The 15,198-nt window shown below is 37.0% G+C and overlaps 1 protein-coding gene and 1 pseudogene across 4 annotated transcripts in view; both read left to right on the forward strand.

Annotated features, from left to right (window-relative positions):
* The window catches only part of LOC129643693 (histone H3-like centromeric protein A), a 42,842-nt pseudogene that overhangs the window by 25,522 nt on the left and 2,122 nt on the right, over positions 1-15,198 (forward strand).
* The window catches only part of ACAP2 (ArfGAP with coiled-coil, ankyrin repeat and PH domains 2), a 171,208-nt gene that overhangs the window by 25,514 nt on the left and 130,496 nt on the right, over positions 1-15,198 (forward strand). The window lies entirely within an intron of this gene.

Raw genomic sequence — 15,198 nt, forward strand, 5'->3', positions numbered from 1 at the left:
CTAAGGCCTTCTAATTTACAGCCTCTTGTCTTCTACTCTGATTTTTTCTTTCATTGCCGCCTGAATATTGATTTAGTGAGCCCTTGAGCGACTGATCTGATCTGATCAGACTTATATAGTGCCCTTTTCTTTATAGTCTTTAAAAAGAAACTTTGTTTTTTTCTTATGCAGGTTTTAAAAACAACTTATACGAATTAGAAAAATAATACATTTTAATTCTAAGTGCTAACAACTTAGTGTGTATGCTTTCAGACATTTTGCTGTATTTATGCTAACACTTATTTTTTTCTTTCATGAATGAGATCAGATCATCTTCTGTCTGCTTCACATAGCTCTTTTTCACTTAATGTAATGTTCATATTTCTTTGTCAGTACATAAATACCTGCCTTACTCTCTAAATGGCTGCATACTCTTTAAGTGGCTGTGTACTAATTATTGAATGGCAATTTGAATAACCAGTCTCCTGGTGAGTTTTTTATTTTTAGTTTGTTTATTTTTCCTGTGAGCTTCCTTCTCTACTCCTGGTGTATTTGCCTAAAAGGATATACACTTAAAATTTTAGAAGCTGTTGCTACATTTTGCTCCAATAAAAGAAGAAAGATGAGGGAGGAGTAGTCCAGGCAAATGTTAGTGCGTGCTTCTCCCTCCCTCCCTGTTCTCCCCACTTCCACTGCCTCCTCCACTCTGTGTGTGTGTGTATGTGTATGGTCTTAAAGATGTAACTTTTTTTTTAGCTATGCCATTGTCTTGTGGGATCTTAATTCCCTGACCAGGGATTGAATCTGGGCTCTTGGCAGTGAATGTGTGGGGTCTTAACCACTGGACCACCAGGGGATTCCCAAGATGTAATTGTTTTTTAAGTAAATAGATTTATAAATCAGGAATGGATGTTTAATTTTGTCCAGTGCCTTTTTGTCATCTGAGACTATTTAGTCATTTTGGACTGCCATGTCAGATTATACCATAGATTGAGTGGCTTAGATACCAAACATTTCTCACAGTTCTTGGAAGTTAGAAGTCCAAGATCAGAGTGTTAGCATTGCTGAGTTCTTGATGAGGACCTTCTTTCTGGTGTATAGAGAGAACTCTGGTCTCTTCATCTCCTTAAGGACACTAATCTCGTTATCACAGTTGTGACCTAATCTAATCTTTATTTCTTCCCTAAGACCCTACCTCCAAATACCAGCAGGTTAGAGGTTAAGGTTTCAACATGTGAATTTTGGAGGGATATCAAGTCAGTCTTTAACAGAGATAATCATGTTACTTTTCTTCTTTGATTTAGTAACATAGTAAAATTAATGGATTTAAAGTATCATTACAGTCCTGTAAACTTCATTTAGTCATAATTTTAAAAAACAGCTGGATTTCATTACATTTTATTTATGAATTTGTATAATATTTAGAAGTTATAATGAGCTATTGTTCTGTTTTAGGTTTTGGTAACACAGTAGTTCCCACCCTCATCAGTGGGAAATTCATTCCAAGAACCCCAGTGGATCCCTGAAACCAGCAGTAGCACTGAGTTGTATATATACCATTTTTCCCTATCCATACATATCTGTGATAAACTTGACTTATAAATTAGGCACAGTAAGTGACTAACAACAATTGATAACAAAGTATAATAAAAATTATGTGACTGTGGTCTCAAATTATCTTACTGTAATATATTCACCTTTCTTGTGTTGGGAGATGATATAAATGAATTTGGCATTGTGATGAAGTGTTAGGGTGCTGTTTTCTGTTTTTTTTTTTTTTTTTTTTTTTTTTTGCCATGCCACATGGCTTGTGGAATCTTCGTTTCCCAACCAGGGATTGAACCCAGGCCCCAGCAGTGAAGGCATCAAGTTCTAACCACTGGGCTGCCAGGGTATTGCTGAGTTTTTTTTTTTTTAAATTAATGTCTGCCTTAGATTTCATAATACTGTTTTCTGCTTTTTTTTTTAGAAAGAATAAAGTAAATATGGTATTTTGAGTTCATTTACAGCCTTTTGTCTAATACTCAGTATAAAGTCCTCAAGAGTATAAGTTTTTCTTTGAGCTTTTGTTGGATTTTGCTGTGAAGTGTTTTTATGATTATTTATCATATATTGTTAATATGTCGTTTTGATTTTATTTTTAACTTAACACTGTTTAGGAGAAAAATTTAAAGTTCCTAGGATTGGGATTTTTTTGTTTCCTTCCTTCTATTTCAGTTTTCATCACATAGTGGTTAATGAGTGTGATTAGTTGTATTTCTACTCTGTGAAACTTACGAAGTTTCTTTGTGGCTTAACCAATTTCTTAAAATGGTCCATGAATATTTAAATAGAAGGTGTATACTCTGCAGAGTGTAAATCTTGGTTGATAGTTACATGTCTTTTAGGTCAATCATATTAATAACCTTACTTAGTTCTTCTGTATCAGAGATTACAAACTGGCTGATAACATGCTCTTATTTTGCCCACAGATATGTATTTTGCTTCTCTTGCATTTTGTTGGATGGCATTATGTTAAAAATTAACATTGTTTAAAAGTGCGAATGTTAAAAAATTTGGACCTTAACATGTACACATGTGGATTTACAGTTTCCTCGGAAGGTCTTATTTCAGCTCCTCGAGCAGACTGGAGGAGGAAACTCCATGCTGTTTGCTGCCTCCTCCAGGCTTTGAGCAGGCTGTTTGTTCTCTTTGCCTGGAAAGCTTTTTCCACTCCCTTTCACTAGTTTTCTCCTGTTCGTCCTTTTTGTCTTAGTGTCTGTATTACTGCCTGCCAGAAGCCATTCTTTCACCTCTCGGGAATAGTGAAAGAAGATGTAGGGTAGCAAATAAGCTTATGAAAAGATGTTCAACTTCTTTTATTATTGGGGAAATGCAAATTATTAATATCCTACTCAGTATATCACTACATACCTGGTATACTGGCTAAAATGAAACAGACGGATCATACCAAGTGTTGGTAGGTATGTGGAGCAACTAGAATTCTTATACACAGTAGTAGATATGTAAAATGGCAAAACTACTTTGAAAACCAGAATGACAGTTTCTTGAAAATTTAGCATATGCTAATCATATGATGCACACATTCCACTCTTAGGTATTTATCCACGAGAAAAGAAAGCATATGGCCATAAAAAGATTTATACCTGAATGTTTATAGCAGCTCTATTTGTAATAGTTGAAAACTGAAAACAACTCAAATGTCCGTCAGCAGTGAGTGGATAAATAGGTATATCCTTAAAACAGAATGCTGCTCAGAACAAAAAGGAGTAAACTGTTGATACAGCATGGATGAATCTCAGAAAATGCATGCTGAGCAAAAGAACCCAGATCAAGGAGTTATATTAACATTTATATAAAATTCTTGTAATCTATAGCAACAGAAAGCACCTGAGGAGGGAGAGGAGGGGCAGGAGACAGAAATTACAGAGGGGCATGAGGAAATTTTGGGGGTGATAGATATGTTTATTATCTTGAGTGTGGTGATGCCTTTATGAATATGTGTGTGTGTATCAAATTGTACACTTCAAATATATGTGCACTCAGTTATACCTCAATGATTCTGTTAAAAAAAAAGCTCAGTCTAGAGAATGCTGTTACTATTACTCCCTAATCCGTCAATGAAAAGCTCAACATTCAGAAAACTAAGATCATGGCATCTGGTCCCATCACTTCATAGGAAATAGATGGGGAAACAGTGGAAATGGTGTCAGACTTTTTTTTTTTGGGCTCCAAAACCATGAAATTAAAAGACGCTTACTCCTTGGAAGGAAAGTTATGACCAACCTAGACAGCATATTGAAAAGCAGAGACATTACTTTACCAACAAAGATCCGTCTAGTCAAGGCTGTGGTTTTTCCTGTGGTCATGTATGGATGTGAGAGTTGGACTGTGAAGAAGGCTGAGCGCCGAAGAATTGATGCTTTTGAACTGTGGTGTTGGAGAAGACTGTTGTGAGTCCCTTGGACTGCAAGGAGATTCAGCCAGTCCATTCTAAAGGAGATCAGCCCTGGGTGTTCATTGGAAGGACTGATGCTGAGGCTGAAACTCCAATACTTTGGCCACCTCATGAGAAGAGTTGACTCATTGGAAAAGACCCTGATGCTGGGAGGAATTGGGGGCAGGAGGAGAAGGGGACAACAGAGGATGGGATGGCTGGATGGCATCACTGACTCGATGGACATGAGTTTGAGTGAACTCCGGGAGTTGGTGATGGACAGGGAGGCCTGGCGTGCTGCATGGGGTCGCAAAGAGTCGGACATGACTGAGCAACTGAACTGTACTGAACTGAACTACTTTCTCTCATCTTAGGCCAGTGTTTCATGTTAGGCTGGTTGTTTATAGTATTTCTGTCCATTGGCATCTGGTGGTACAGTTCAGCCTCTGCAGAAGTTTTCTCATTCCAGGACATAAAACAAGCCCAAGACAACTCCAAAGTAGTTCATATTTTTAACATGGGAAACATTCTCCTTGGCCTGCTATTGGTGACAGCAGCTACTTTGTAATTGTAGCTGCTGTTGCTGTGAGTAACTCCAATCAAATGCTTGTCTTCAGGTTTCTCAGGTTGAAGTCAGATAAAACCAGTCCAGCGTCCCTAAGCTGAACCAGAAGTCTTTTTGGTATCTTGTTACTATATGCTATTAATAAGACTTTTCTGAACTCTGTTAATTTAAAGATCTGTACTTGGCTTTAGATTAGTGAAATTGTGGGGACTCTCCTTTTCATTTTTCCTTATTGCATGGTGCTGTGCTGTGCTCAGTCGCTTCATTTGTGTCCAACTCTTTGCAACCTCGTGGGCCGTAGCCCGCCAGTCTCCTCTGTCCATGGGATTCTCCAGGCAAGAATACTGAAGTGGGTTGCCATGCCCTCTTCTAGGGTATATGTTCTTGACCCAGGGATCAAACCTGATCTCCTGTACTGGAGTGGGTAGCCATTCCCTTCCTCAGGGGATCTTCCCAACCCAGGGATCGAACCCAGGTCTCCTGCATTGTAGGCGGATTCTTTACCATCTGAGTCACCAGGAAAGCAATATAGGTATTGGACCTACATTCTTATCTGTGGTATGGAATTGTAGCCAATCCCTGGATTCACAGTAGGTGGAGTTTCCTATAATAATAATTTTTTAAAATTGATGTTTGTAAACTTTGGAGAAGGAAAGAAAACATGTTCTTACCACTCTCCCTTAAAAAAGAAAAATCTCCTTGTTTAAAGTAGTCATCTAGTCATTCTCCCACTGATTTCCATCTTCTCTAAATTTCTGTAGAATTTATTTCTTTGTAATGCTTATTTTTATTTATTTAGTGTTTTATTCTTTTGTATTTATTTTCTTTTTTTAGTAGAATTGATTTGGTTTCTGTATTTTTGAAATGGAACATTTAAAATGGGTTATCTTTGATAGTGCCTGACTCAGATTTTAGGATTCTCAAAGCTCCTTTGGGAAAAGTAGGATAAGTGATATTTGCAGTTTCATAGATAACGAATCAGTCAGATTTGAAGTGATTGGCCAGTATGATGTAGCAAATTAATGACAGTAAGGACTAGAACACAGTTTATACCAACTCTATTCCGTTGTCTGGGTACTAGAAGTTTTAAGATTTTTCTACTGAGGAATGTGTTCCCCCACCCCTGCCTCCCGTAATTGGTTTATGTTTTGAGCTCAGAACTGACAGATGGAATATTACTCCTGAAGTAGTAGGTAATGTGGGAAGGGGGATTACATTTATTAAAAGTCTCATTTATTAGACGTTTTATTCTCTACTATGTCATGCAGTGGGGTTATCAAAGTAATAGACTGATCAGTAATGACTGTAGTACCAATAAATTTACTCAAACCCCAGGCTAACTGCTTAATTGTGTGTATATTTTTTCCTTCTCTTTATTTTTTGTTTTGAGTGTATGAGCTGCAGAGTCTTTGATAAACTGTGTTAAGAGGTAGTCTGCCCTCATGAAAATTCCTGTGACATAGACTTGACTGTGGAAATTAAGTGAAACATTTAAGACATACAAGAATGTTGTCAGAGTAAATAGGAAGAAAAACAACAGGAAGAGATGCTGTCTTTTTGCCCTGTCTGCTAAGTTAGCCTTTATGTCTTAATCACAGGGAAGCCATTAGTGTACTAAGATTCACTGTGATCAGCATAATTAAGGTGTCATTTATTTTGATCTTGAGTCTCTGGTAGAATGATCAAATGAGTAAGAGGGAAAAGCAACAGGGTCAGCCTCTTCCTCCCAAATTAAGTCTAATACACAAATCATTTCAGATGGTTCACCACTGAAAAGATTTTCATGATTTTCCCCTCATAATTTATTCCAGACTTAGTGAGATTCCTCTGAAGGACGTGTTTCTGTGGCAGGATGATAAGTTTCTTTTCTTTTTTTTCCCCCTGGGAAAACAAATATATGTTAGTTTGCGAGAGACATTTAATGTTTCAAAGTTAAGTAGTAAGTTGCATTTTTAGACTGAAAGCTGTGTCAGATGGATTCTGAGAACAGGGTTCTTTTCCTTTTGCTTCCATCCATGATCCTCTTCTCCCAAGTGCATAGCTGTGTAATTCTTTCTGCTGTTTTTTGGAAATGTCTCTGGTCTTTCTTTTTTTTAATTGATTGATTAATTTATTTTAATTGGAGGCTAATTACTTTACAGTATTGTAGTGGTTTTTGCCATACATGAATCAGCCATGGGTGTACAAGTGTCGGGTGTACAAGTGTCCCCCATCCTGAACTCTCCTCCCAACTCCCTCCGTGTTCCATCCCTCAGGGTTGTCCCAGTGCACTGGCTTTGAGTGCCCTGTTTCACTTGGACTGGTGGTCTTTTTCACATATGGTAATATACATGTGAAAGTGGAGAGTGAAAAAGTTGGCTTAAAGCTCAACATTCAGAAAACGAAGATCATGGCATCTGGCCCCATCACTTCCTGGGAAATAGATGGATAAAGAGTGGAAACAGTGTCAGACTTTATTTTTCTGGGCTCCAAAATCACTGCAGATGGTGACTGCAGCCATGAAATTAAAAGACGCTTACTCCTTGGAAGGAAAGTTATGTCCAGCCTAGATAGCATATTCAAAGGCAGAGACATTACTTTGCCAACAAAGGTCCGTCTAGTCAAGGCTATGGTTTTTCCTGTGGTCATGTATGGATGTGAGAGTTGGACTGTGAAGAAGGCTGAGCGCCGAAGAATTGATGCTTTTGAACTGTGGTGTTGGAGAACACTCTTGAGAGTCCCTTGGACTTCAGGGAGATCCAACCAGTCCATTTTGAAGGAGATCAGCCCTGGGATTTCTTTGGAAGGAATGATGCTAAAGCTGAAACTCCAGTACTTTGGCCACCTCATGCGAAGAGTTGACTCATTGGAAAAGACTCTGATGCTGGGAGGGATTGGGGGCAGGAGGAGAAGGGGACGACAGAGGATGGGATGGCTGGATGGCATCACTGACTCGATGGACGTGAATCTGAGTGAACTCCGGGAGTTGGTGATGGACAGGGAGGCCTGGCGTGCTGAGATTCATGGGGTCGCAGAGTCGGATACGACTGAGCGACTGAACTGAACTGAACTGAATTCAATATACATGTTTCAATGCTGTTTTCTCAAATCATCCCATCCTTGCCTTCTCCCACAGAGTCCAAAAGTCTGTTCTTTACATCTGTGTCTCTTTTACTGTCTCGCATATAGGGTCATTGTTACTATGTTTCTAAATTTCATATATATGCATTAATATACTGTATTGGTGTTTTTCTTTCTAACTTACTTCACTCTGTATAATAGGCTCCAGTTTCATCCATTTCATTAGAACTGATTCAAATGCGTTCTTTTTAATAGCTGAGTAATACTCCATTGTGTATATGTACCACAGCATTCTTATCCATTCGTCTGCTGATGGTCATCTAGGTTGCTTCCATGTCCTCACTATTGTAAACAGTGCTGCGATGAACATTGGGGTACATGTGTCTCTTTCCAATTCTGGTTTCCTTGGTATGCATGCCCAGCAGTGGGATTGCTGGGTCTTATGGCAGTTCTATTTCCAGTTTTTTAAGGTCTGATCTTTCTTGAAAAATTTAGCTTGTTGCATGTAGTCAGAGATGAATCCATTTTCTTTCTTTTTTCTTTTTGAATTTAAAATAAATTCATTTTGTTTTTAACACTCTCAGAATTCCCTGATGAAAAGAAAGTAACATGCAAAACAGTGCACGCTGCTCTCCTTTAAAGGAATGGATAGGTAATATCCTGTATAAAACAGTCTCTGGAATTATGTGTAAATGTTATGTCTGAATCTCTTCTGTTTTCTGACTATATTCTTATAGTCCTTTTTCAGCTTGTAATGTTTAGGTCTGATAAAGTATAAGGCAGATATAGTGAAAATGAACAAAAGAATTCAAAAAGGACCATAAACATGGTTGTACAAAAATTTTCTGCATAGCAATTAAGTAGATAGAAATAAAGACAAGTTCAGGGAAATTAAGCTAGTGAAAAAATATATAAAATGAATAGAAATGAAGTAAAAATTATGTGGGGCTTTATAATTATACAGCAGCTAAAAACTTGATGACAAAAAGGGAAAATATGACTAAGGAATCATGTCTGTTGCTTGAAGACTCAACATTGTAAAAGTGTACATTTTCCCTAAATTAATTTATAAAGTTAAATTTCTACATGCAAGAGCAAATGTGTGAGACTCGCCAAGAAAACTTTGGAAAATAAGAGCAATGATGTCCTGCATCAGATTTTAAAATGTATTATTGGAATAACAAGATTAAAATAGTGTACTGAGCTCAGGTTTGACAGATGAACAGAATTTTAAAAAATTCTGAGACAGACTCAAATGTATATGGGAGTTTAGGGTTTGATTAAGGTGGTATTTCAGATCAGTGGAAAATAGTTACCTGAGAAATAGAGGGAAAACTGGCTCACTACTTGGTGGAAAACAAGCTAGACTAGATACATTTACTTCTACAGAATAAATTTTAGGTGGATGATGATTTGGATGTTAAAATTGAAGCTGTGAATGTAATAATGTGAAGTATAGGTGAGATTATATATTAACTTGTACTGCATTTTGGACTCTTTTGTTTACTATGAGGGCCACTCCATTTCTTCTAAGGGATTCCTGCCCACAGTAGTAGATATAATGGTCATCTGAGTTAAATTCACCCATTCCAGTCCATTTTAGTTCGCTGATTCCTAAAATGTTGACGTTCACTCTTGCCATCTCCTCTTTGGCCACTTCCAGTTTGCCTTGATTCATGGACCTAACATTCCAGGTTCCTATGCAATATTGCTCTTTACAGCATTGGACCTTGCTTCCATCACCAGTCACACCCACAACTGGGTGTTGTTTTTGCTTTGGCTCCGTCTCTTCCTTCTGGAGTTATTTCTGCACTGATTTCCAGTAGTATGTTGGGCACCTACCGACCTGGGGAGTTCATCTTTCAGTGTCCTATCTTTTTGCCTTTTCATACTATTTATGGGGTTCTCAAGGCAAGAATACTGAAATGGTTTGCCATTCCCTTCTCCAGTGGACCACATTTTGTCATTATGAGAAGAATATATATTATTATATTATGAAAAGAATATAAAATAGTAAGATGAAATAATAGACAGAAAAAATATTAAGAGGAAAATGAGCAACAATCCCAGAATCACAGAATCAAATTGGAAGAAATCTTAGCAAATTGCTGAATGTCCAAACTGTTTAATGAAAGTAGAGCAGCTGTGTTTAGAAAAGCACTTTACATAGTATTTTATCTGCAGTAAAACATTGCAGCTTTCTAAGATTTGTAAACAGGATGCAGAAGAATACAAATTTAAGAGCATAATTGAAATGTTCAGGGTTTTAAAGTCAGTGTTCACACCATAAACCATTCTGGATAGTAAACTTGTGACACTGAAGCCCCTTCTTCTCCTCAGTGGAATGAGCACCTCTCAAAATGGTAATTCAACTCTTGGTCTAGAAGTCAAAACTTAGAGGCCTTGAGCAGAGACTGTGGTTCCATTAGCTAATTTGGTTAGTTAACAAGTAACACCCACGTTTACTGGATGGATGGAAAGATGCAGCATTTAAAACAATTTATATAATCTAGGGTCCAGGACCACCTGTGATTATTATACCTGTATCTCAGTGTACATGTATGTATATGTTAACTTTCCAATTCCCCTTCCAATTACAATTCCAGACTTTAATTATTCCAATTTGCCATAACCTCTCCAGCCTCACAGAGGTGTTATTTTAAAAGTCTTTAGAGAAAATGAAATAAAAAAGAATACACAGACAATTCCATATACCTCAAAACCAATTTTTCAATGAAACAATGATAAAGTTCTTTCCACATACAAGGAAGAGTCTATACACCTTTAATGAATGATTACAGTACCTATAATTTCTTTTAAAGTTGAGAAAAATAGGATTTTTTTTCACAATACTCTAGAATGTGGACTAATAGAGGATTTGGAAAGTGGCTTAAACTAAAGAGGATTTCCTCACAGACTACATATGGAGTGTGAGCATATGCATGCACGGATATGTCAGTAAGCGGACAGATGTGTAATTAAAGATTGATTAAAAGTTTTTGGCTGGAGCAACCAAAATGATACTGTTGCAACCAACTGAAATGGAGAAGACTATGGGCAGAACAGGTCTGGTAGAAAATATCTGGAGTTCAGTTTGGGGTTTGACCCTGAAATATTTATTAGATACATATAAGTGGTGGCATCAGACAGGCAGATAAATATAAAAGTCTGGATTTCAGAAGTCTGAACTAAGGGAACAAGTTTAGAAACCATAAGCATGTCGATAGCATTTACAGCCAGGCACTGGACATTATCCAAAAAAAAGTGAAGATAGAAAAGAGAATTAAGGACTGAGGTCTGGGACACTCTGATACATAAAGTCAGGGAGAACAAGGGGAACTAGAAAAAGAAACTGAGAAGAAGGCAACTAATGAGATAAGAGGAAAACCACAGTGTGGTACAGAAGTTAAAAAAAAAGTTTATAAAAAAGGAAGGAGTGATCAACCATGTCAAAAGCTACTAACAGATCAAATAAGATAAGAGCTGAGAATAAACACTAATTTTATGACAAGTCAAAGTAGCTGGAAAACAATTTTTTTATGTTGAGAAACACCTCTAGCCTGGTATTTTGATGACCTAAGCGTATGTGACTATGTAAGGGATTAATCTATTATTTTAAAATAGAAGTTTGGAAAATCTTCTAAGAAAATAAAGTACCTGGAACTAAAATGAGAAAAAAAATTTCCCAACTAGAAATTTTGAAAATGCATATTAAAAATAAACAAGTATCTAGTTTCCTTGTACTCTTCTCCATTCTCAGTCCCTTCCTTTAAGCTAAAGCTAGTTATTACATGAAAAAGAAACTTTCCTATTCTTTCTCAGAAGTGCAAAGAAAAGTTCTATTGCCACTCATAACATTAAACACAATCTAACAGCTACAAATACAAGGACTGTTAACCTAGCTCTCTAACTTTCCATGAGACAAGTTACAGATCAAGATCTGTATTTTCTTATCTTTCTATAAAGTTGGGATATCTTGCATTCCAACTCTATGGTTCTTTTTGTATAGCTACAGTTACTGTTACTCTTTGCTAATAAATTCTCAAAATTAAAAGCAACACATATACACAAGGTAAGCTTAATTTCATTAACTGCTTAGGGATGGGTTATAATTCTGTCCCACAAATTTGCTAATCATATCTTTCAGCACTAAACAAAACTCTGAAGTCTGGGTTATCTTTGTTTAAACAATCTAGCAACAGTAGTTTTAAGTGCAGTCATATTAACTATTGCTAAAGAGCCAAGAGTCTTTATATTTCTTTTTTTTTTTTTAACATTTTATTAACTTTGTATTTTATGTTAAAGTGAAAGTGAAGTCTCTCAGTCCTGTCTGACTCTTTGCGACCCCATGGACGGTAACCTACCGGGTTCCACGGTCCATGGGATTTTCCTGGCAAGAATACTGGAGTGGGCTGCCGTTTCCCTCTCCGAGTCTTTATATTTCAAGTTTTATTTTCTATCAGCAAGATCTCATCCTCCTGTTTAAAAATCCTTATACTAAAAAGGAGATAATGCAGTTGACTATACAGTTGTTGTAATATATGCATTTAAGCTGAACACTAGGCTTCCCTGATGGCCTTCAGGGGCAAAGAATCCACCTGCCAATGCAGGAGATGTGAGTTCAATCCCTGGTTTGGGAATATTCCCTAGAGAAGGAAATGGCAACCCACTCTGTACTCTTGCCGGAAGAATCCCTCGGACAGGGGAGCCTGATGGGCTACAGTCCATGGAGCTGCAAAGAGTCAGACACGTTTAGCGACTAAACAACAACAACAAGCTGAGCATTTATTCCTATTCTGTAGTTCATCACTAGTTCTAATCCACTGATTTATAATAGCTACAAATACAATGGATGTTCATTAAACACTCAGTTGATCTATTACATCTCAGTTGCACTTTCCTGGTGATACCTAATATTACCAACAGGAAACTAGTCATTCTAAGGGGGCTTCCCAGGTGGCGCTAGAGGTAAAAAACCCGCCTGCCAATGCAGGAGATGCAAGAGATGTGAGTTCAATTCTTGAGTTGGGAGGATCCCCTGGAGAAGGTCATGGCAACCCACTCCAGTATTCTTGCCTGGAAAATGTCATGGACAGAGGAGCCTGTTGGGCTGCATACAGTCCATGGAGTCGCAAAGAGTCAGCAAAACTGAAGCAATTTAACACGCATACAACTGGTTGCTCAGAATATGAAATCTGAAATTCTGAGTAATAGTACTGAAAAGAGATTTTAGCCCTTTTGATCTGCAAGAAGTCTTTGTAAAATCAATTTCAGGTATAATAACAATTGAAGTTATAACAACTGCCTTAGAAATTAGCAGTGATTTTTTTTTAAGCTTTGCACTTTAAAATATAAGTAAGATTTTTTTATTCATTCAACAAATATTTCTATATCATTTACTGGATGCCAAGCTCTATACAGGGAACTTAGAATACAGTAATAAAATAAATCTCTGTTCTCATAGAATCTAAGTGGGATTACAACAAATAATAAAGTCTAAGTAGGACTGACTGTAAACAAATATGTACACATATTATGTCCGGTAGTATAAGCACTTTTTTAAAAAGCAGGATAAGAGGATACAGAGTAACGGAAAGAGATTCAATTTTAAATATATAAGAAAAATATTCATGGCTGAAATATACTAAGGAATGGAAAGAAATTGCTTCAACAATATAGTGAAGAAAATAGTTGAATAAATGTTGAAAATAGTTGAATAAATAATTTTTATTATATTGCATAGAGGGGAGTTCTGCATAAATTTAAATCTTAAAGCGTTCAAGTTTTATTCTTTTTGTAACTAGTTTTAGTTGGAAGTATCTACTGATTTAAAATTGTATTGGTTCTGCCTTATTTTATTTGGTGTGCTACATCACAACCAAGATTTCTTATCTTAGGACACTAATCAGTCAATCAGAAAATTATAGTCCACAAACAAAAATGTCCGATGTTTATTTATTTTTTTATTTTTTCCAATGTTTATTTAAATATAAATATTGCTTAAGAGAATAAAAAGACAAACCAGAGTCTAGGAGAAAATATTTTCAAAATATATATCTGATAAAATGACTGCTATTCAGAATATACAAAGAACTCTTAAAACTCAACAATGATCAAACAAACAACCCAACTGAAAAATAGGCCTGAGTCCCTTTGCTGTCCACCTGAAACTATCACAACACTGTTATTAGCTATACTCTAGTATAAAATAAAAAGTTAAAAAAAATAGGCCTAAGATCTGGTGAAAGTGTTAGTCGCTCAGTCATGTCCAACTCTTTGTTACCCTATGAACTGTAGCTCGCTAGGCTCCTCTGTCCGTGGAATTCTCCAGGCAAGAATACTAGAGTGGGTTGCCGTTCCCTTCTCCAGGGAATTTTTCTGATCCAGGGATGGAACCTGTGTCTCTTATGTCTCCCGCATTGGCAGGCAGGTTCTTTACCACTAGCGGCACCTGAGAAGCCCCAGGTGATCTGGACACCTCACTAAGTAAGATACACAGATGGCATATAAACATATGAAAAGATGCTCCAGGATGCTCCACATCATATGCGAAGAAGAAATACAAATTAAATAAAACAGTGAGGGGATAGGGGATTAAGAGATGTAAACTACTATGTATACCATAAATAAGCTACAAGAATATACTGCACAACACAGCAAGCATAGCCAATGTTTTATAATAACTTTAAATAGAGTATAACCTTCAAAAATCATGAATCATTATGTTGTACACTTGAAACATATATCATAAATCATTATGATATGATATGATTAACTAATTTTAAAAAACAATGAGATATCACTACACAATTAGAATGGCCAAACTCCAGACAACACCAAATGCTGGTGAAAAGGTAGAGCAACAGGAGCTCTCATTCATTGCTTTTGAGAGTGCAAATGGCAGAGTCACTTTGGAAGACAGTTTGGGGGTTTCTCATAAAACTAAACATGTTCTTAAAATACATACTATACAATCCAGGAATTGTGCTCTTTCGTAATTATCCAAATGAGTGGAAAGTTTATGCCCACACAAAAACCTGTACACAGATGTATATAGCAGCTTTATTCACAATTGCCAAAAAACTTGGAAGCAACTGAGATGTCCTTCAGTAGGTTAATTGATAAATAAACTGTAGTACATCTACACACAGTGGAATATTATCCAGTGCTTAAAACAAAAGAATGAGCTATAAAGCCGTGAAAAGACATGGAAGAAACTTAAATGGATATTACTAAGTCAAAGAAGCCTATCTGAAAAGTCTGTATGCTGTATGATTTCAGCTACATGACATTCTGGTAAAGGCAAAACTATGAAGACATTAAACAGACCTGTGGTTGACAGGGCTCCAGATGAAGGGAGAGAGGAATCAGCAGAGCACGGAGGGTACTTTGGGCAGTAAAACTATGTCACCACAACAGTAAGTGCAAGTCGTTACTCACTTGTCAAAACCCAAAGGATGCACAACACTGAGGGCCGAGCCTAGCAGAAACTACAGGGTTTGTGTGATAACGATGTGCCAGTGTAGGTTTCTCAGCTGTGACAAAGGTACCACAGTACCTGATGCAGATAGTGGGGGTGCTTAGTTCCTCAGTCGTATTTGATGCTTTGTCATAGCCCCCCCTCCCCCAGGCTCCTCTGTCCAAGGAATTCTTCAGG

The sequence above is a fragment of the Bubalus kerabau genome, chromosome 2 (genome assembly GCF_029407905.1).
Source record: "Bubalus kerabau isolate K-KA32 ecotype Philippines breed swamp buffalo chromosome 2, PCC_UOA_SB_1v2, whole genome shotgun sequence".
NCBI classification, from domain to species: Eukaryota; Metazoa; Chordata; class Mammalia; order Artiodactyla; family Bovidae; genus Bubalus; species Bubalus kerabau.